This window comes from Lepidochelys olivacea, assembly GCF_965140295.1.
Source record: "Lepidochelys olivacea isolate rLepOli2 genome assembly, chromosome: 1".
NCBI lineage: Eukaryota > Metazoa > Chordata > Testudines > Cheloniidae > Lepidochelys > Lepidochelys olivacea.
In genome coordinates, this window is record NC_140411.1 from 194,751,634 (window position 1) to 194,775,240 (window position 23,607).

At 40.3% G+C, this 23,607-nt stretch overlaps 2 long non-coding RNA genes across 3 annotated transcripts in view; one reads left to right on the top strand and one right to left on the bottom strand.

The window, feature by feature from the left end:
- LOC311514884 overlaps positions 1-11,511 on the bottom strand; it is a 38,819-nt gene extending 27,308 nt beyond the window's left edge. The window contains exon 1 of the long non-coding RNA XR_014709962.1: positions 10,987-11,511. This is a non-coding gene — a long non-coding RNA (uncharacterized lncRNA). The remainder of the gene's footprint in view (positions 1-10,986) is intronic.
- The window catches only part of LOC311514883, a 193,359-nt gene that overhangs the window by 5,763 nt on the left and 163,989 nt on the right, over positions 1-23,607 (top strand). The window lies entirely within an intron of this gene.

Consider the following 23,607-nt stretch of genomic DNA (forward strand, 5'->3'; position numbering starts at 1 on the left):
CACATGCAGATGTGTAAGTAAGTGAGTCTGTGGTTACATTGATGTGCTTTGAGCTCAGTTAGATTCAAAGTATAGTGCCAAGTCGATTACACCAGTAACAGGAATATTTGTTGAAGCACTGTAATATTTTAGTGATATGAAAGACAGTATGACTTGGTATTCGAGAAACAGATGTTCTTAGTGCAGTGATATTGTCAGTGTACTTACTTTTGTGAAAGCTTGGTATGTATCAGCATATCATCCTATACAGTGCTCAGTTGAGTAATTTCATTCATACAAGTAATGTGTAGCTAAATAGATGAGCTACATGTCAAACATGTATGGATAGAGAGCTGGAAGATTAAGGTCAAATTGTATGAGTGTTTTAATTTCAAAGTCTAAGCTGTTTGTTTGTCTATCATTCTCATGCATTGTGCGTAATAGGAGAACTAAGCCCAAGCAACTGGAATGAGATTTCACTAGCTCAACCTTGTAAAAGTGTAGCTGAATGAAATACAATAGCAACTTGAAGTGCCTCCTCAGAAAAGAGCTGAAGGTGCTCTATTTAGAGCAAAGTGAAGCTACTGTGTTAAGGAATGAACTAAGCAAAATTACTAAGTAGGTATAAGATCAGATAAGAATATAATAATACTACTTAGAAAATAGCACTCCTCCTACTGATCAGCAAGTGCTAAATGACAGTTTTGTAAGATCTTACAGACCTTTTATAGACAAAAGCGGCTTAGAATTTTGAAGTTAATACACAACTCTAAACACTTGTTTCACCCTATAATTCTATTGCAGTACCGAGATGTTTTTGGTGGGAAAGAAAAAAAGCAAATGAAAAGAATCTAAAGAACCAGTGAAGGATTTTGAAGATTAGTGATGTGGTCTGATCGGGTAGCAACATCATTTTAGTAGCTCTTAATTAGCTGGACTGGAGGAGCGTGGAATGCAATTTAAAGGCCAGAGAGGAGTTTACAGTAAACGTCCAGGAAACAACTAAGATACAGGTAATGGTTTTGCACCTTAGGACAGAGGAATAGCTGGCTTTTTGATTTGTGCAGGAAAATGTAGAACTTTGGGGGAAAATACCATCAAGAAGATGATTGGAAGTGATGGGGGCGGGGTGGGGGGCAGGGAGATGATGACATCAACAGCAGTGGCGAAGAAGCAGCTTTGGGATCTGCATCTTTTGTCCCTTTAACTATTCTTTGCAACAATGGATGTGCATCCCGTACAGTGGAATGTACCCTGTCTTTATGAAATGACCGACTGTCCTAAATTCAAAGGTTGGGTACTGCTCATTATAGTTCAAGGTTAAATTTACCATTAAAGAAATAATACTGCAGTGGGACCAGAGATTGCCCAGAACTAGTTACTGCTACAGAAGCACTTTTACTTGTTGAACGCTGTTGAAAGTGCTTTGGAGATCAAAGCCCATAAAGCAGCATCTGTGTGTACACATACACTGTCTGTGCAGAGGAGACCTGGATTAGCTCCAAGATCTGCTACAAACTTTAATTATTCTCTGTGCCTCTTTTCCCTATCTGTAAAATAGGGATAATAGTGTTTTTTTAATCACACATGGGCTTGTTTATATTATTAACATTTTATATTATAAGTTTATATTATAAGTCAAAGTTTAATGCCAGAAGGGACCACCACATCATGTAGTCTGATCTCTGGTATATCTCAGACTACTAAATGCCACCCACACACCAAGCCCAACAACCAGAATTAGACCAAGTACTGCAGACCTGAGGATACTGAAATATGGTGAATCACAGGTGGGACAGAGGTACACTAATGCCCAATCTTGTAAGCTTTTTTGGGGAAGTGTTGACCAACATATGCTGGTGTTATATATATTAAGCCCAAATTGGCATTAAACACAAATATTAAGCACAAATATAGCAGTTGGACAGCCTAAATTGGCTTATATCGTCACTATAATCTTGTTCACTTATGCTAAGTATTCCATAACATCTTATATTAGCTGAAGTAAGCTTTGGCTTAAATAGATAAGAAAGCTGTCAGTTATCAGGCCAGGTGAATATTTTACCATAGCAACAGAAAAGGAGTTACTCTCAAAAACCTATACTAGAATGTCCCAAAGGAAAAGACATATGATTGTTTTATGCTATGCTAGGAGATACCTTAATGCCCTTTGGTACCTGGAATGCATGTTTTCAGAACATAGAGAGAAGGGGTACACCATGGGTCTAGAAAAATGAGTAGAAACCTGATTAGTTAAATTTACTTTCCGATGACCTACATAGTACCTATTACTTGTAAACAGCTAAGATATTAAAAAAATGGATTTGAGGGGTATAACTTTGGGAGCATATTTTCTGTGTAAGGTGAATGTAACAATGCTGCATGAGATGGCTTCCCAGAGACTGGTATTGTATGGAACCTTTTTCCCGTACTATTATTGGGTTATAGCAATAAACCTGACTGACGTTGGTTATTTGGTCTCTTGAGTATATTTCAAAATGAACCAAAGTGTGGTCAAGCAATTCACTGTACAATTTATGAACATCAGATGCTTTCTGCTATGTGTTGGTGTAGTGTCTAGCACAATGTACCCCCATCTCTTCAGGGATCTCTCAGTGCTACCAAGCAATAATGATGCTATTTGCAATGTCTGGTTCGGGATATTTTTGTTGGGGTTTTTTTATACTGAAGTAGACAGTGGATCAATCTAAACTTTATATATGTTTGATTTGTGTCTTGGCTAAATAGCAAACAAATGTAGCTTCTGACCAGAGGTGATGCTTTATACCTTAAAAGTTCAAAGTTTTTTTTTAATTGATACGATATTTAAATCAATATGATGTAATCTCATGTTGAATTCCTCCCTAGCTTTTAAAGAGAATTCCCAACCTCTTTTGGAAGGACTTAATTCCCTTAAGAAATCACTTTGTCTATTTCAGAGGGTAACCTGTGCTAAATGGATAGTATGCAGTAATAGTGTTTTCTATAAAATCCAAAGGTGTCATCCTCTTTCCATATGTTGGCCGTTGATTTGCAAGATCTGCACAAACTTCAAAGGTATCTTTTTACTCAATGTTAAAAAAACAACTTGCTAGTCCTGCATCATTACAAAGCAGATATGGTGCCTTGGGGCAGCATGCATGTGCTTTTGGAATTTGACAATGTTGCTTTCTCTTTGGCCTTACTTCCGGTCTGCCTCAACTTTGTGGCTGCTCCAACATCAAGTGTGTCTGATCCCATTTACCTTTCAGCACTGGAGATATTCAATTTATATCTTCCCTGTTCCCAGATCGTCTTGCTGTCTTTCATGATCCTGAACACTTAACTGACCTGGTCTCTGATTCCCTGTTCTTCAATAAGCTCTCAAGTATGCTCAATTTCTCTAAGCTTTGCACTGTTACTTATGCCTACCGTATATCAGAAGGTCTGAATATCTCTACTAATGCCACAATGTTAGATTTCATATAACAGCAAATAGAAGTAGTAAACATACAGTACTAACTTCTCAGTTACCTGATAAAATGCAAACCTTTTTGAATGTGAGCAGCAGAAAATTGTGCTGGTACAATTCCAACTGTGTAATTACATTCTGACTAATAGACTAACTTCATATTTCCAAAAAGATGGAGTGTTCTGTATGCCATGCCCTGAGCTAGTGTATTACATTGCTAGGTACTGTGAAATGCATGTTTGTTTTCACTGCAGAGGTAACCAGTCTATGGAGTCCATTCAGTAATGGGTGAAGTGATTCCTTTCTACAGATGTCTACGTGCTTTGTGGCTAGTCTCATGCAGTTGCATGAACATAGGAAGTAAGAGGGCTCAATGAGATTTAGTTCCCTAATCTACCCTTGTACCACCTGACTTTGGACCAGGCACAGTCTTATCCTTGTTCATTGAGTGCAAGAACTGGGACCAGTGGTAGGACTTTAAAACCACAGAAGACTGCTAAGTGAGAGTGGGCCATTGCCCCACTCATTCCACACGGGTCATCAGAGCTGGCGTGTGAAGAGCAGCATACATTGCTTCCCTACCAGTGTAGGAGTGGGCACCACTCCTGGATGAACTGTGCCTGTCTCATTCGCAAAGCCGCCAGGAGCTACCACAATGGTGCCTTACCTCTTCAGGGCACCGCTCCTGGATGAACTGTGCCTGTCTCATTCGCAAAGCCGCCAGGAGCTACCACAATGGTGCCTTACCTCTTCAGCATCCCTCCCAACCACCAGGCTGCTCTTTAAAATACACAAGAGAGTATTTTTATTAATGAGTTGGCATGCTTTCGGGTCTTTAGATGAAAGGTATGGACAAACCAATTATGAGCAGGATGATGAAAGAACCCCATGCACCGCTACAGACTAGGGACCAAATGGCTCGGCAGCAGTTCTGCAGAAAAGGACCTAGGGTTACAGTGGACGAGAAGCTGGATATGAGTCAACAGTGTGCCCTTGTTGCCAAGAAGGCCAATGGCATTTTGGGATGTATACGTAGGGGCATTACCAACAGATCGAGGGACGTGATCGTTCCCCTCTATTCGACATTGGTGAGGCCTCATCTGGAGTACTGTGTCCAGTTTTGGGCCCCACACTACAAGAAGGATGTGGAAAATTGGAAAACATCCAGTGGAGGGCAACAAAAATGATTAGGGGACTGGAACACATGACTTATGAGGAGAGGCTGAGGGAACTGGGATTGTTTAGTCTGCGGAAGAGAAGAATGAGGGGGGATTTGATAGCTGCTTTCAACTACCTGAAAGGGGGTTCCAAAGAGGATGGATCTAGACTGTTCTCAGTGGTTGCAGATGACAGAACAAGGAGTAATGGTCTCAAGTTGCACTGGGGGAGGTTTAGGTTGGATATTAGGAAAAACTTTTTCACTAGGAGGATGGTGAAGCACTGGGTTACCTAGGGAGGTGGTGGAATCTCCTTCCTTAGATATTTTTAAGGTCAGGCTTGACAAAGTCCTGGCTGGGATGATTTAGTTGGGGATTGGTCCTGTTTTGAGCAGGGGGTTGGACTAGATGACCTCTTGAGGTCCCTTCCAACCCTGATATTCTATGAGTCTATGATTCTATGGTGTCTTAGAGTGATAATGAAATACTTTCTAATACATCAGAGACAAGGGAGGAAGTTTAACAGCAACTATTAAAACTAGGTTTTTAACTTGGCAGGATGGGATAAATTAAAACAAAGGTATCAAAGAAGTGGCTGAGGAGCTCGCTGAACCATGAGTGTTGATTTTTAGCAAATCTTGGGCAAATAGAGTACCAGAGGACAGGGAAAAAGCTCATGTGTTCTTAAAAAGAGTTGACAGGATGACCTGGGAAACTGTAGGGGGGTTAATTAGACCTCAGTCTGGGGCAAATCATGGAAAGGCTGATATGGTGTATAATCAGTGAATGATTTAGATGGTAACTTGACAGGTTTCAGAGTAGCAGTCGTGTTAGTCTGTATTCGCAAAAAGAAAAGGAGTACTTGTGGCACCTTAGAGACTAACCAATTTATTTGAGCATAAGCTTTTGTGAGCTACAGCTCACTTCATCGGATGCATAATGAAGTGAGCTGTAGCTCACAAAAGCTTATGCTCAAATAAACTGATTAGTCTCTAAGGTGCCACAAGTACTCCTTTTCTTTTTAAGATGGTAACATAATTGCCAGTCAACATGGCTTTATGAAAAATAGGTCTTGTCAAATAGATAATTGTTTAAAGATTGCAAGTGATGATAGATACTCTAATTGCTACATAAATATACTGGGACTCCTGAAAGGCATTTCAGTTAGTCCCACATGGCATTCTGATAAACATGAGCACTATAGCAAATGAAAAACAGCCTATATTGAATGGGTTAAAAACTGGATAATGCATAGAATGTGAAAACATAATTTTTGGTGGAGAATAGTCAGCCATGGTTGTTTCTAGTTGGGTTCTGCAAGGATATGTATTCTGGACAATGCTACCAAATAACTTTGCCTATGATCGGGAGGACATTGTAAAATTACTGTTAAAGCTTGCGGATGAGACACAGATTATGGGAGTGGTAAATAATGATGAGGACAAGTCAGTTATACAGACCGATCTTGATATAAAATGGACTCACTTGAACAAGCTACATTTTTAGCACAGCTAAATGCAAGGTTATATATCTAGGAACAAAGAATGTAGGTTACACTTACACGATGGATGGTATCCTGGAAAGGAACAACACAGAAAAGGATTTAGGGGATCACTGAGATAACAAATTCAACATGAGCTCCCTGTGCAGTGCTGTAGCTGTGAGGGTGAACATGATCCTCAGACATATAAACGGGAATATCAGGTAGGAGTAGGGAGGCATTAGTGGGAAGAGTCTGTGAATTTTGTGTCCAGACCTGGTGTCCATACCTGAAAAAGGATGTTGAAAAACTGGAAAGGGTTCTGAAAGGGCTACAAGAATGGTTTGAACCTGCTTTAGAGAGACGGAGAGAGAGAGAGTGTCTAAATGAGCTTAATCTATTTAGCTGATCCGAGAGAAGATTAAGAAGTGACTTGATCAGTCTATAAGTATCCGCATGGGGAACAAATTTCTGAGAGCAGACAGCTCTTTAATCTAGCAGAAAAAGACATAATGAGAGCAAATGGTTGAAGGGTGAAACTAGAAAAACTCAGAGTAGAAGTAAAGGTGCGCTTTAATGGTGAAGGTATTTAAACGTTGGAACAATTTATCAAACATATTCAATCAAGATGTGGACATCTTTTTAAAAGGGAGATTGTAGCAAAGGTGAGGGCTTGCTGTAGGAAATGTTGGGTGAGGTTTTTTGGGCTGTGTTATGCAAAAGGTCAGACTAGCTGATGATAATGGTCCCTTCTGATCTTAAAAATCTATGAATCTAGATATTACAATTATATTGGGTAAAGCAGTAGTGGGCAACTTGCAGCCCATGGGCCGCATGCAGCTTATCAGGGTAATCTTATTGTGGACTGCGAGACATTTTGCTGATGTTGACCATCTGCAGGCATGGCCCCCCACAGCTCCCAGTGGCTGCATTTCGCCGCTCCTGGCCAATGGGAGCTGCGAGAATCTGATTGCAGGCTGCAGGTTGCCCACCACTGGGTTAAAGTGTCTGACCAACACAAAATTCTTGTGATGCTGAAGCTCAATTTGTCCCTACCACTCATTCAAAAACTGGAAACCTGTGCAGCTGCTTGCCTATAAGGGCGTTGTGAACATCACTTACAACAAAGCGTCAAGGCTTTTGATTTGGTTAAAGTACAGGGAACAAGGGCAGATGTTAACAATTAATCAGATGAAACTCCAGAGCTGCTTAAAACAGCTTTTCAATTAGAACTGATTTGCAATAACACAAATTAGAAATTAGAAAATGGGTTTGAATATTTATATATGGCTATTAAGGTAAAATGAAATTCAAGGAGGCTTAAAGCTACTTCCTGTCATAGTGTATATATAATTTGAATGTAGAGTACATCCCCAAACTGACACGTAGATCCCTGAATATTAGCTTGTACCCTGTCACTCTTGCTTGACCTATGGCAGGCCAAATGATGATAGCTGTGACAGCATTGTTGTCTGAATACTCTATAGTTCTAAAGTAGAAGTGACGATACTCCTGTTGAAGACTGCTTGTGTAGGCAAGATGTTTTAACATACTTCAGCATTAGTCAGATAGTTACACCTCACTACTGATATTTTTTATGCCTGTATACAAATCTCATTACTATACAACTAATATGTTGTGTATTTAATATAAAGTCATCATTAAATTCCCAGACATGAAACTGTTATGAGAAGGAGTGTTGTGTGTTATGAGAAGGAGTAAATAACACTTCCTATTTACTTTATCCACATCAGTCATGATTTTATAGACCGCTGTCATATCCCCCCTTAGTGGAAAAGAGACGATTAAGGGGGAATATGGTTGAGGTCTATAAAATCATGACTGGTGTGGAGGAAGTAAATAAGGAAGTGTTATTTACTCCTTCTCGTAACAACAGAACTAGAGGTCACCAAATCAAATTATTTCTTCACACAACACACAGTCAACCTGTGGAATTCTTTGCCAGAGGATGTTGTGAAGGCCAAGACTATAACAGTTTTCAAAAAAGACCTAGATAAATTCATGGAGGATAGGTCCATCAATGACTATTAGCCAGGAGGGGCAGGGTTGGTGTCCCTAGCCTTTGTGTGCCAGAAGCTGGGAATGGGTGACAGGAAGTGGATCACTTGATGATTACCTGTTCTGTTCATTCCCTCTGAAGCACCTGGCATTGGCCACTGTCGGAAGACAGGATACTGGGCTAGATGGACCTTTTGTCTGACCCAGTATGGCCATTCTTATGTTACCCAGGTTGAAGCTGACAGTACATCTAAGTAGTTAAGAGGAAAAATTGGTATAAGAACCTTGCAGTTTTTTTTAAATGAAGCCACAATTCATATATGAAGTAAAATTGAAACAAAGCAAGGGCTATAACGAAGAAAACAGAACTATGTTAAGGTGTCCAGGCTACCTCGATATCTGCCCCTTCCCCATCTGCTTGTAAAATGTGCTGTTTTGGGGTGAAGAACCTTTTCTAGTTTACATCCACAGCCTATGGATTCAATTTTATCGACTGTAATTATACAACTTGGTGGTATGGTGATAGGAGCTATAAAAATATCAAGACAGGTGGAGTATAAAATGTTCACCTTGTAGGGCTGATTTATAATCAGCTTCATGTTTTCATTGTGGAGACCCTGGCTTTGTGTGTAATGACATGTGGATTATCAGTTCGCACCAGTCATAGAACCCTGAGACATGCTGAATAACCTCAACACTTTCAGGGTCCAATGCTATGATGAGGAGTGGGGATGTACAGAAATGCCTGTAAAACAGAGTGGAGGCCAAGTAGCTTTCCTCTGTGCAATAGCAGTGAAAAGGCAAGAGTTGGCACAACCACGCTGTGACTAACAGAAAAGTGTGTGCTCTTGTTATTCTTAGTGACATTAAACTGTTTTGTAATTCTAAATGTATTCAAGATATTGCTGTGGGGGCAATTTCACCTTAACTTGGAAATTAACTGGTGGTTTCTTGTTCATTTTCTGAAGACTCCCTTTAAAATGTTTACATGCTCAAGCTACTGATATTGTAAAACTTGTTGATTATGCTAATTCCAGACAGTTTCTACTTTAACCCACAGTACTGCACTGGAGAAAAGGGGCTTGCAGGGGGACTGGGGATTCTCTGTCATCCTAAAGATTTCTTGACGTGTGTAAGGGAGCCACCTCCGGACACCTGATGTCCTCTGGAGGAGCAGGACTTCATCTGGATAAGTAGAGCAAACCCAGCACTGAGCCTTTTGAGGCCACCCCATTCCCCACAACTTTTAATGGCTAAGAGACTTAAGAGTCCCTCCAACCATCCTATGGCACTGCAAGTCCTATGAAGTTTGTGGTCCTCTGCAAGCCTTAAAAGCTACCTTTGCATACCTTAGCAGACATATGGGGGATGCCTTGGCTGAACAACCCCTGTAGTTGAGAGGATGAGTCTCTGAATCCTCAACAAGTCTCCTAAAGCTTGACTGCAAGGATGCAACAACTTCCTAAAGTCTGCCTGGATGTGTGCTTTGAGTGGTGCCGTGCCCTCTCTTTTGTCCTCCCACATTCCAACTTTTGCTAGAAATTTGCCAATCTGTGGCTTTGTTAGCAATTTCTACTTGAGTGTGGTACCAGAAATCAAAAGTCTTCCCAATGAGAAATCAACTTAAGATGTTAGCCGTTTAAGTGGGACAATAGATGTTAACTTTGCAAAACCAAAGCAACTTAGCTCAAGTACAAATCCAGGAGCTTATGACTGGCCAATTGTATGCGCATTCTAGGTATGTACATTCTAGTTCAGCACATGTTTTTTAAACACTGAGACCCAAAGGTAGCAAGCTTGTCGGTGTGTGGACAATATGTGGAAAATCAAGGATACTTAAATGAAATACTAAATTCAAAAAAAGGCCTACATTTGCTCTGGAATAAACTTAGAACCTACTTTCTTCCAACCACGTAGCTCATTCCTAAACTTTGGCCTTTGAACAAAGGGCTTAAACTCTTGCCCCATTTCAATGAGCAACTAACATACATCCTGTTTAAAATAAAGGTGAGATGGGGAGATTAAAAACATTTTGACCACTTAAAACCGTCAGCTAGTGCAGCAGCTGCCTGGCTCACTGCCAGTGGTGTTAGTAGCCACAGTGTTGATTTTTGGATGCAATTCAGGGAGTTAATTTTCATCTATAATGCCCTCTCAGTTTGATTTCTTGGCTACCTGGAAGGCTGCCTCTGCACTACTGTTGCACTACTGCGTATGCAACCACAAGAAGTGAATCAGGTTGGCAATCTTGATATAAATTCCAAGATGTGTGTGTCTGGGGACCAGATGCTGTTTATTGTTGGAGGGCTCATAGCTCTGGATTTGACTTACCTGTTGATGACTCAGACTCTGATCTTCAGTTATGTCAGAAGGCTCACACTAACTGGGGCCTTAACCAGAGAATTGGTGGTAATTGTCACCCATAAATATAACTGAAACCTTAAATAAACTTCATGATAGTAATTAATGGTAGTATATTGACTTCTTGATCTTTACTATGTGTATTAGAGCCTGTTGTTGAGCACAGTTTAAAACCTGAACTAACTTGAAATCCAGGCTGGGGATCCTGCTGGATTTTTGACTGCTTGTGTATATCAGGGTTAAGTGGGGTCTATGACTTTCACCTCCAGGTTGCGTTACAGTTGTACAATCTAAACCTGAAGACATAGATGACTTAGAAACTTAGTGTAGAATGTGGTGAGTAGTTCAGTTATTATTGCCTCTCTCTAGGAGAGAGTTAAAAGTCTGCACTGGCTTCCAACTTGATATGAGATATAGTTTGAGGGCTTGCTTGAAAATTATACACATTACCTGTCTCTTCAAGGCAGACTCATGCTTTCTATTTCAGCTGAGAAATTGCTCATCTGGGATGACTGAGGTGAATCTCTAGGTCTACTCACCTGAGGGCTGTGAGAAGAATAGTTGGAGGGTCCCCACATCTGCAATTCTTCCTTCTGGCAAAGTCCAAGTTCTTTAACCCTCAGGCCGTGCTGCACCCAGGCTTCACTGAAGCTGCTGGTTGGAGGAACGTGTGTTTTCAGAGGATTGTGTTTTTCTTTAGGTGACCCTGTCACTGAAGTCAGCTAACTTGAGTTGATTGATGTATTACATGTATCTTTACGCTTGTCGCAAGTACTCCCTGAGGAAAAAAAAAATCACTTGATCGTGATGCAAAACTTAAAATTTCACCGATGGACTCTGAAGGAGACTATTGCCATAGTAGTAAAGTCTTGGAAAAAATCTCTCCAGTGTTACCTGAACTGCAGAGGCATTTTTTTTCTTTAGTTGCTCCATAATATCCACCCCAGGTTTTACAACGAGCTCTGTTGCATGATGGATCATAGCTTTAAAAATAGTGTGCTTAGTGCCAGGTGGGTAAATGGTGGTTGTTTGCCTCTCGAATCAATCTTGTGGAGCTGTACCTCAATATCTCAAATCAGCAGTTTCATTTGAGGAGCTCCCAGTAACCTGGGATACGACATAGAACTGTAACAGAATACCATTCAGTTAGTTCTACATGACTTCACTTTGAAATGTAGTTTTGTCTGCTGGCACAATCAGCAAAAGTAGAAGGTAAGATTGAGCTTCATCTTATGGAGCAGGAGTTGAATAATATTTAATGAAGAATGTGGTTTGAATCTAAATGCCTTGGAATATATTTTTTGTATGTTCAAAGATAATTTGTTAAATTAAAGGAGTGTATTTAACAAATTTGTTGAAGTATGGATCAAAAACATACGGTTGGAGAATGGGAGAGTGTGTGGCTAAAACAATACAAACACATGGACTCTTAATTTAACAAAAATGTTTGTAGAATCATAGAAATGTAGGTCTGAAGGGACCTCAACGTCATCGAGTCCAGCCCCCTGTGCTGCAGCAGGACCAAATAAACCTAGACCATCCCTGACAGGTGTTTGCCCAACCTGTTTTTTTAAAACTTCCTGCGATGTGGAATCCTCACCTCCCTTGGAAGCCTATTCCAGAGCTTTCCAACCCTTAGAGTTAGGTCAGATATTAGGAAAAACTTTCTAATTCTCCCTTGCTGCAGAGTAAGCCTATTACTTCTTGTCTTACCTTCAGTGGCCCAGGAGAACAACTGATCACCATCCTCTTCATAACAGCCCTTTACATATTTGAAGACTGGTATCAAGGTCCCGCTCAGTCTTCTTTTTTCAGGGCTCAACATACCCAGTATTTTTACCCTTTCCTCATAGATCAGGTTTTCTAAACCGTGTATAATTTTTGTTGCTGTTCTCTGGCCTTTCTGCAATATAGCCACATCCTTTCTAAAGTGTGGTACCCAAAATTGGACACAGTTCTCCAGCTGAGGCCTCACCAGTGCCAGGTAGAGTGGGATAATTACCTCCCATGTCTTATATATGACCCTTCTGTTAATACACCTTAGAAAGATATTAGGCTTTTTTGCAACTGCATCACATTGTTGACTGATATTCAATTTGTGATCCACGATAATCCCCACATCCTTTTCAAGAGTATTACTGCCTAGTCAGTTATTCCCCATTTCATAGTTATGCCTTTGATGTTTTTCTTTCCTTAGTGGACTTTGAACATGTCGTAATTGAATTTCATCTTGTTGAATTCTCCAGTTTGCCAAGGTCATTTTGAATTCTAATCCTGTCCTCCAAAGTACTTGCAACCCCTCCCACATTGGTGTCATCTGAAAATTTTATAAGCATATTCTCCATTCCATTATCCAAGTCATTAATGAAAATATTGAATAGTAGCAGACCCAGGTCGGACCCATGGGTGACCCCACAAGATATGCCCTCCTAGTTTGAAAGTGAATCATAGATAACTACTTTCTGAGTATGGTTTTTCAACCAGTTGTGCACCACCCTATAGTATTTGCATCTAGATCACAGTTCCCTCGTTTGCTTACGACAATGTCACGTGGGACTGTCAAAAATATTTCTAATCTCAAGATATATCATATCTACTGCTTCTCCCCATTCACTAGGCCAGTTCTTGACAAATCCGTGCTGGCTATTCTTTATAACCCTATTATCCTCCAGGTGCTTACAACTTGATTTTTAAAATAATTTGTTGCAGTATCTTTCCAGGTATCGAAGTCAGGCTCAGTGGTCTATAATTCATCTGGGTCCTCTTTGTTTCCTTTTTAAAGAAGATACTGTGTTTGGTCTTCTCCAGTCTTCTGGGACCTAACCCGTACTCCATGAGTTCTCTACGATAATTGCTAATGGTTCTGAGATTTCTTCTGCTAGTTCCTTATAAGTGCCCTAGGATGAATTGCATCAGGCCTTGTTGACTTACCTACATATACTTTAACCTGCTCTTTCCCTATTTTGTCTTGCATTCCTTCCCTCTTGTTGTACTTAAACATAGGCAACCATTGTGGAGCCTAATGGTATTTTTCCCCTCTTTTCTTACCCATGTTGTGGCTATTAATGTTGTTGCCTTTTGTGCCGCTTTTGCAGAGTGAAACTGACCCTCTCGTTACTCCTTCACATTGCAGACGATCACTATGTTAACGTTCATAGCTGGTTTATTCTTAAACTTTTTTTGAAGGCTCTGCCTATCATGTAAGTCTCATTTTTCAAGTAACTTGGCCCTTAGGCTCCGAAGTCTCATTGACTTTCAAAGTGCCTGAATCACTTTGGAAATGTGACTTAATTTTTTTGACGATCTTGCCACTTAACTGTTTATTATGTAATATAATTAGTTCTTACCAAAGCCTAACTTTCAAGTTGAAAACTGGCATTGTGAATACACATCTAATGACATCTTAACATGAGAATGACTTACAGCAGGGCGATTACAAGGTAAAACAATGCTGTATGCCTTGGATTCAAAAGACTTTTATTAAGTAGAAGTCTAGACCATTTTTCTGTGATGGACCAGTCACAGGCTTTAAAGACTGTAGTTTTCCTCCTGGAAAGGCAATTAATATATACTATTCCTGCTGTTAAACTTACTGACTTTGTTTGCACTTGCTTATGGTACAAAAACATGGATGTCAGAGGATTTTCTTTGGCTGTTATTGAGAGAATGGAAACCTGCTGGTACAGCACTAGTTGAATTCTGGGTTTATGTGCCTGTCCCTTCATGGCTTATGGAGTGTGCTTCTTCTGTCTAAGCAATATAAATCAATATGAAGAGTGCTTATGAACACTTTAGGGCACTACTTTAGTATTAGAAATCTAAAACACTTGATTATATAATATTTCACGAGTCTCCATATAGCAATACTGCATCAGTCTCCTTTCACGTGCCTCAATTCTTACACCTAGAAGGAACAGGATGAATTTCTCATTTCCACCAAGGCCACTTTCAGGCCCTTAAAAATGCCACAGTGGTGTAAAGTGGGTGTAAATATAATTCACACTGCCAGAATGGAAATGAGAATCTAGGTCATAAAGTTGAAGTTGTCTTTGGAAAGAACTTTGTGAAATGCCTTGAAGTATAATGTTTCTCAAACACGTCAGGCATTTTTTAGGGAGGGAAATAGCTATGACTGAAAAGCCAATTGCTGAAGATGAAATATTCAGCACAGTTCTTACGAGGTAAGCATAAGAGAACATTCAGGCAGGATGATTCTTCTCTGGGAACAGTGAGCTAGTGAAAACAAAATGGTGATGGCAGAAGAATGTTCAGAAGTCTAGGGTGAATGAGAACAAGGAGGAAGAACCCTTGTGTGTGGGAGGGAAGATCAACAAGGCTGCTTGGAGGAGGTTTCTAAAAAAAGGCAAGAAACCAAAGTCTTTGAGTCCAGACCCAATTTAGTTCTATTTCACTTTGACGAGTCTTTCTAGTTAAAAATCAAGCGGTTGGAAAAACTATGGGCGTGACCAAAGCCCAAAAGTATATTGGGGTCTCCTTTCTCTTTACTTTTCCCTGTACCATTAATGGGGAGATAAAGGGAATGCAGGAAGGCGAGAATGGACATGATGAAGGATAGTTGTGTATGTGTAATAGTAAGCTTAAGTACCTAAAAGTGCAGCCCCTTTTTTATTGCACCCTACAGAGAGGATAGAAATATGATCTTAATGTGCTGCCAGCTTTTTCTGCCCCCCACCCCCCCAGCAGTAATGGATATTAGCACTTGGATGCAAATTAAAATAATGACAAGATACCACATTAGTGATGAGTGTAGGGAGGAGAGGGTAAAATTGAGAGCTTTGGCTTGGCTAAAGCCTCCACAGTGTCTGCTGCTGAGGGGAAAGCTTGTAGTTTTCTGAAATTGGACAAAAAGGCAAATCAGATAACTGAAATACTTGGGGCTTTTGTTTCCAGCTGGGGCTAGAGGTGCATAGAAAAGGATGAACACTTCTTCAAAAATAAAAAAAAGCTAACCATATTTGAATCTCAGTAGAAACCAGTGTGGTCCCAGTCTTAGGAGAGTTTGGTTGGGGAGGGGGGGTTCTCTTCACTACTCTGCCTGCCAATTTTTCATTGAAATAAGAACTGTCTCTGTTGCAAAGGCTCTTCAGACTCTGACGCATCAGCTGTACTTCCTGCCCTTTTAAAAAAAAAGTCCTATTGAAATGATCTCTAAACTAGACAGTGTTTAATCATTGCAACTGACGGTCACGACTGTGCTGTGAAGCTTAGAAATGAAAGACTAACAAAAAAGAACCTCAGCTCATTATTGTTTTTTAACAGCTACGATGCAGAAAAAATACGGTTGGTTTTGTCTGTGTTTGCGCTGTCTGATATCTCTTACCACAAGACGACTGCTGGGAGATTTAATTGGATGTCACATTAGTAAGTGTGAGTGGGTGTGTGTGTGTCTGTGTGTGTGTTTGCCCACAGTGGAATGAGTTCCATGCTTGTAGTTAAGTGATATGACATGCCTGCTGTTGAGCTCTCAAGAGCATCTCTGTGTCTGTAAATATTTTACTTGGGCTTCAAAAGTAAAGGCTAACACTTTACTCCGTAGACCCTATACCATGTGTACGACTTTAGCAAACGTTGGAACAGCACCAGCCTTTTTTCTAACTAGGATTATGAGCTGGGATTATTGAAATCGACAACAACTCCCACACTTTCAATTGAAAAACCATTCATTCAGCACCCTTGACACATGTGGCAGTTGAGAAGCAGGACAAGATCTCTGTCAGGGAGAATTCATCATAAAGATTGGACAGAGGAAACCCCATAGGGAGTGAAGGACGACGGAAGACAGAGAACAGCTCTCAGTCAAAAAATAAGATGTATGGGTCACATGCTGTAATTGATCTGATATTTTTATTTGCCCTTTTAAATTTGGAAGAGGTGGAACACAGAACTAGACCTTAGCCTAAGGATGGAAGACGAGCAAAAGTAAGTGTTGGAGAAGAGAAATTGGTTCAAATAATAATATTAAGAAGCAACAGCTGGCAAAGTATGGCAAGGAATTGCACAGTTTCTGAGGTTTGAATGTTCCAGGGCAACTTTTTAAAAATTAAACTGCTAAGACAGAAAACGTCTTTAGGATAGTTAAGATAAATTGACCACTTATATAAAACTTTAACGGTCAAATAACAAGAGAAACTGAGGATTAGGAGGAGCAAAGGGTAAAAGTCTGGAAACTCAGATGTCTTGAACATTGTACACCAAAAGATCTAAACACCAGATGACTGTATATACTTGGTAGAAGTTAAAATCATGCTTACCTGAGCTCTCTCCCCATATCCTCTATTAAACTTTATATGGTTGGAAAAGTAGAGTTGTCAGTTGCCCCATGTAAGAAACTCAACTTTTGTCACTTCATGTATGAACGCCCGTGGTGCCACATCTTTATCTTAAATGCTAGTTGCTTCCCAGTTGTCAGGTCTATGTTGGCTATAATGGAATCTCAGGCCTATCCTTTGAAGACATGTAGGATATTGGGGCTTTAGAGCCCATTTCTTCCAGATGGACCCATATCAGACTACATAAAATCCCCAGGCAAGTACCTACTCTGGAGGAAAAAAAACAATATTCCTAATGGTTGATCACATGATACAACAGTCTGTCCTAGCAGTGCTTACAATATTGACTGTTGAAAACTCTTAGGTTCCAAGCTGATATTTTTCGTTGTGTTCAAGCAGCAAATGTTAAAAGGTATAAAAAACTGAAATGTAAGCTACCAATGTTCTTGCCTTTTTGAAGTATTCATACCATGGGAGAAAGAAGAACTGGTTCTGGAATGTTCAATCTCATGTTTTCACTTGAAGTATAGAACAAAACCAACTACTTCAAGCCAGATGTGTGCACAAAATACTTCACACAATGCAAAACTGGTGATATTTGTCTTTGGAGGCAGAAGTGGGAAGCGGGAAGGATTCCAGTTTTAACCCTAGTTGGGACCTGAAGAGATGGCAATCAATCAAGAAAAGCTAGCTCAGACTCCTCGTGCTGCCTTGAATGGCATTGCTATATCCCCTGCAAAACTTCTTCAGGTTCTCTGTACATGTTGGAAATAACTTTATTTAAAAATAAGGGTAGACAGAGTCCAGCAGTTAAAGTAGGAGACTTGTAACCAAGATGTGTAAGTCCTATACCAAGCTCTGTTGCTGGCATGTTGTCTGATAATGAGTAAGTCACTAAGACCTGGAATGGGCAAACTTGGGTCCTTAAACTGAAATGCCTAAATCCCATTTTGAAGCAATTGTAAGTATAGCTGGGAGAAATATTTCCAAGTCAAACTCTTTTTTGCTGAAAAATGCAGAATTATAGAAAGGTTTCTAACCATCACAGAAGTGAAGTTCTGGAACACTCTTCCAAAGGGAGCAGTAGGAGCAAAAAAACCTAACTGGCTTCAAGACTGGGCTTGATAAGTTTATGGAGGGGATGGTATGATGAGACTGCCCACAATGGTATATCACCGATCTGCAACTCCTAGCAGCAAATATCTCCAACAGCTAGTGATGGCACACTAGATGGGGAAGGATCTGAGTTATTATAGAGAATTCTTGCCCAGGTGTCTGGCTGGTGGGTCTTGCCCATATGCTCAGGGTCTAACTGATGGCCATATTTGGAGTCAGGAAGGAATTTTCTCCTGGGTCAGATTGGAAGAGATCCTGGGGATTTTTTGCCTTACTCTGCAGTATGGGGCATGGGTCACTTGCAGGTTTAAACTAGTGTAAATGATGGATTCTCTGTAACTTAAAGACTTTATATAATGATTTCAGTAACTCAGCCAAAGATTATGGGTCTACTATAGGTATGGGTGGGTGAGGTTCTGTGGCCTGCAATGTACAGGAGGTCAGACTAGATGATCATGTTGGTCCCTTCTGACCTTAAAGTCTCTGAGTCTGAGATTTGTGTTGACCAAAACATTTAACAAATATGCCCTTTTCAACCAATTGTTTGGGTTGCAAGAAAAAAGAAATTTCAGAACTGTCAATCATTTTGACATTTCCACAATGAAACATTTTGAAATTTTGGGCTAGATTCACAGAGGGATTTAGGTGCCATTCACAAAAATGGAATAAGGAAAGGTTGTATTGTACTGATAAGTAGGCATTCTAAGATAAACCCTTTATTAAGAAGGTGAACTATTTGTGCATAAATAAAGTTACGAAACTTCCTACTTCTCATGGGCTGCAGTCTGCGACTCTCCGGTTCTGGGCTCATTTGTTTCTGTTCCCTGCAGTAAGTGTCCCAGGAAACAAAAGACTGCAGGAAGAGTACAGGAAGTGTTGTATCTCTTCACTTCCTAGAGGACTTATTTATAGCACAAAGGTGGTGGTGGTGATACCCAGTAGCCCACTGTTTATGGTACTCACCTGCGATGTGGGAAGTTCAAATCCTTGCTCTAGAGCAGGGACTTGAATGCAAGTCTCCCCCTCCCAGGTGAACATCCTAATCACCAGGCTATAGGCTATTATGGAGAGGGACTCTCAATCTCTCCTATTGAAGCTGTGCCACTTTGTATAAAATACTTGAATAGTCTTCGGGAGACAGAGTATGAATGACACTACATCCTGGAGGTCAAGGCACTAACATGGGATGGGCAACATCAGATTCTATTCCCTGTTCCAATTAATGTGATTTTAGGTTATGTTTAGGATGCATAACCTATTCATCAAAGCTTCATATTTTTGGCTTTATTCTCTGTGCCTCAGTCTACTCATTTACAAAATAGGAAATTGATAATTAATCCCCTCACATGAGGGTTGTGAAGCTGAACTGATGGTTTTCACGATGAAATGGAAAATGCCATGTAAAGTACAGAGAGAAAAATGAAACTTCATTCTTAATGAAGGCTCTTTCTCATCCTCTCTGCTCCACACTTAGATGTTAGTGAAAAAGATCAGATGGTGCAAGAATTGATACAACAGAGGAATCTGGGGTCTATTTCAAGCCCTGTTTGATATTGTATTGTATTGCCATCCTTGTATTGGATGCCTGGCCAACAACCGCCACTCTGGCCACCCAGCTCTGAAGGCAGTGCAGAAGTAATGGTTGCAATATCGTGACCCCCCACTAAAATATCCTTGCGACCCCCCCCCAACTTCCTTTTGGGTCAGGATCCCCAATTTGAGAAATGCTGCTCTCCCCCATGAAATCTGAATAGTATAGGGTAAAAGCGCACAAAAGACCAAATTTCATTGTGGGAGGGGAGAACAGATTTCATGGTCCGTGAATTTGGTAGGGCCCTACTCATAAGCAAACTAAGGAAATATGGTCTAGGTGAAATTACTATAAGGAGTGTTCCAAAGGGAAAGACTGTTCTTAGAGTAGTCATCAATGAATTGCTGTTAAACTGGGAAGCCATATCAAGTAGGGTTCTGCAGAGGTCTTTCCTAGGTCTGGTGCTATTCAGTATTTTCCCTTAACAATTTGGATGGTGGAATGGAATGTACACTTATAAAATTTGCAGATGACATTAAGCTGGGAGAGGTTGATAGCACTTTGGAGTGCAGGATTAGGCTTTAAAATGATCTCAGTAAATCTGAGAATTCATCTGAAATCAATAAGATGAAATTTAATAAAGACAATTGCAAAGTACTACACTTAAGACAGGGAAAAAATCAAATCCCAAAATATAAAATGGGGAATAAGAGGCTACAGAAAAGGAGCTGGGGTGATAGTGTATCACAAACTCAAGTCAGTCAACTGTGATGCTGTTGCATAAAAGGCAAATGACATTCTGGGATGCACTAACAGAAGTGTCGTATGCAAGATATAGGAGGTAATTTTTCAACTCTACACAGCACTGGTGAGGCCTCAGCTGGAGTATTGTCCATTTATGGGTGTCACATTTTCAGAAAAATGTGAACAAACTGGAGTCCAGAGGAGAGCCACAAAACAAAGAAGTATAGAAAATATGACCTATGGGGAATGGTTGAAAGAATTGGAATGGTTTAGTCTAGAGAAGGCTGAGGTGGGACCTGATACCAAATAAATTAAGGGCTGTTACAAAACAGGATTGTGGTCAGTTATTCTCCATGTACACTGAGGTAAGGGAGATGTAGGTTGGATATTAGGGAAACATTTCTAAGGGTAGTTAAATGCTGGAATAGGCTTCCAAGGGAGGTTATGGAATCCCCAGATTGGAGATATTTAAGAACAGGTTTGACAAACTCCTGTCAGAGATTCTGCCTCTAGGTATCTGGCTGAAATTTAGCCCTGATAAGTACAGACCCAAAAACTAACATCTGATTGGTGGATAGTCATGGATTATCTATCAGTAAGATTGCACAATTCTGTAGATTTGGGTTAAGTGTTAGTAATATTACTTCATTTTCCTTTCTTTGCTACTGTACAGTGCTGGCTTTGTGGCCACACCTTCTACTGGCCAGCCCATATAGGACAAGGGACTTGACTGTGTAACCAGCTGTGGGAAAAATTGTTACTCAAGTGATAGAAGCTTATGCTTCCAGAGATGGACAAGAGTTCTAATCCAATCCACCCTTGTGCAATTTAGGTATTCCATGTCTTTTTTGTTAGTTTGCTTTTACACAATGGGCCAATCTGATCTGTGGTGTAAATCCACTTAGATGAATGGAGGTAGGACATGTGAATTAACCATAATATCGGAGTTGTCTCTTTTGTTAATACTAGAACTGCACTGTATAGTTAAGCATAATGATGAATTAGGTAAAAAACGTGGCTCTTAATCCAGTATTCTTTTGCAATACTTACTTTGGAAAACAAAACAAAAAAACCTCCATGCTCCAATGCTTCATGCACGTAGTATATGCTATAGCAGTAAATTGCTTGACTTCACTTACGGGAAGATTTATAACATTGAAGTGATAATCGCTGCTTTTGGGGCTTCACCTGTTGAAGTTTCATAGAAATTTTATGGAGAAAGCTGAGATGGTATATTTGTGCTGATATAATAGACTCATAGATATTAAGGTCAGAAGGGACCATTATGATCATCTAGTCTGACCTCCTGCACAATGCAGGCCACAGAATCTCATCCACCCACTCCTGCAATAAACCTCTCACCTATATCTGAGCTATTGATGTCCTCAAACCATGGTTTAAAGACTTCAAGTGCAGAGAATCCTCCAGCAAGTGACCCGAGCCCCATGCTACAGAGGAAGGCAAAAAACCCCAAGGCCTCTTCCAATCTGCCCTGGAGGAAAATTCCTTCCCAACCCCAAATATGGCGATCAGCTGAACCCTGAACGTGTGGGCAAGATTCACCAGCCAGATACCCAGGAAAGAATTCTCTGTACTAACTCAGATCCCAGCCCATCTGACATCCCATCACAGGCCATTGGGCCTATTTACCATGAATAGTTAAAGATCAATTAATTGCCAAAATCATGTTATCCCATCATACCATCTCCTCCATAAACTTATCGAGTTTAATCTTGAAGCCAGATAGGTCTTTCCCCCCTCTGCTTCCCTTGGAAGGCTATTCCAGAACTTCACTCCTCTGATGGTTAGAAACCTTCGTCTAATTTCAAGTCTAAACTTCCAATGGCCAGTTTATATTTATTTGTCCCTGTGTCCACATTGGTACTGAGCTTAAATAATTCCTCTCCCTCTCTGGTATTTATCCCTCTGATATATTTATAGAGAGCAACCATATCTCCCCGCAGCCTTCTTTTGGTTAGGCTAAACAAGCCAAGCTCCTTGAGTCTCCTTTCATAAGACAGGTTTTCCATTCCTCAGATCATCCTAGTAGCCCTTCTCTGTACCTGTTCCAGTTTGAATTCATCCTTCTTCAACATGGGAGACCAGAACTGCACACAGTATTCCAGATGAGGTCTCACCAGTGCCTTGTATAAGGGTATTAACACCTCCTTTTCTCTACTGAAAATACCTCGCCTGATGCATCCCAAGACCACATTAACTTTTTTCACAGCCATATCACACTGGCGGCTCATAGTCATCCTGTGGTCAACCAATACTCAAAGGTCCTCCTCCTCCTTCGTTACTTCTAATTGATGCGTCCCCAGCTTATAACTAAAATTCTTCTTATTAATCCCTAAATGCATGACCTTACACTTCTCACTATTAAATTTCATCCTATTACTATTACTCCAGTTTACAAGGTCATCCAGATCCTCCTGTATGATATCCTGGTCCTTCTCTAAATTGGCAATACCTCCCAGCTTTGTATCATCCGCAAACTTTATTAGCACACTCCCACATTTTGTGCCGAGGTCAGTAATAAAAAGATTGGTCCCAAAACTAATCCCTCAGGAACACCACTGATAACGTCCCTCCAGCCTGACAGGTCACCTTTCAGTAGGACCCGCTGTAGTCTCCCTGTTAACCAATTCCTTATCCACCTTTCAATTTTCATATTGCTCCCCATCTTTTCCAATTTAACTAATCATTTCCCATGTGGCACCATATCAAACACCTTACTGAAAACTAGGTAAATTAGATCCACTGTGTTTCCTTTGTCTAAATAATCTGTTACTTTCTCAAAGAAGGAGATCAGGTTGGTTTGGCACAATCTACCTTTTGTAAAACCAGGTTGTATTTTGTCCCATTTACCATTGACCTCAATGTCCTTAACTACTTTCTCCTTCAATTTTTTTTTCCAAGACCTTGCATACTACAGATGTCAAACTAACAGGCCTGTAGTTACCCGGATCACTTTTTTTTCCTTTCTTAAAAATAGGAATTATGTTAGCAATTTTCCAGTCATACGGTACAACCCCTGAGTTTACAGATTCATTAAAAATTCTTGCTAATGGGCTTGCAATTTCATGTGCCAATTCCTTTAATATTCTTGGATGAAGATTATCTGGGGCCCCCGATTTAGTCCCATTAAGCTGTTCGAGTTTTGCTTCTCCCTCAGATATGGTAATATCTACCTCCATATCCTCATTCCCATTTGTCATGCTACCATTATCCCTAAGATCCTCATTAGCCTCATTAAAGACTGAGGCAAAGTATTTGTTTAGATATTGGGCCATGCCTGGATTATCCTTGACCTCCACTCCATCCTCCGTGTTTAGTGGTCCCACTTCTTCTTTCTTTGCTTTCTTCTTATTTATATGGCTATAGAACCTTTTACTATTGGTTGTAATTCCCTTTGCAAGGTCCAACTCTACTTGACTTTTAGCCTTTCTCACTTTATCCCTACATGTTCTGACCTC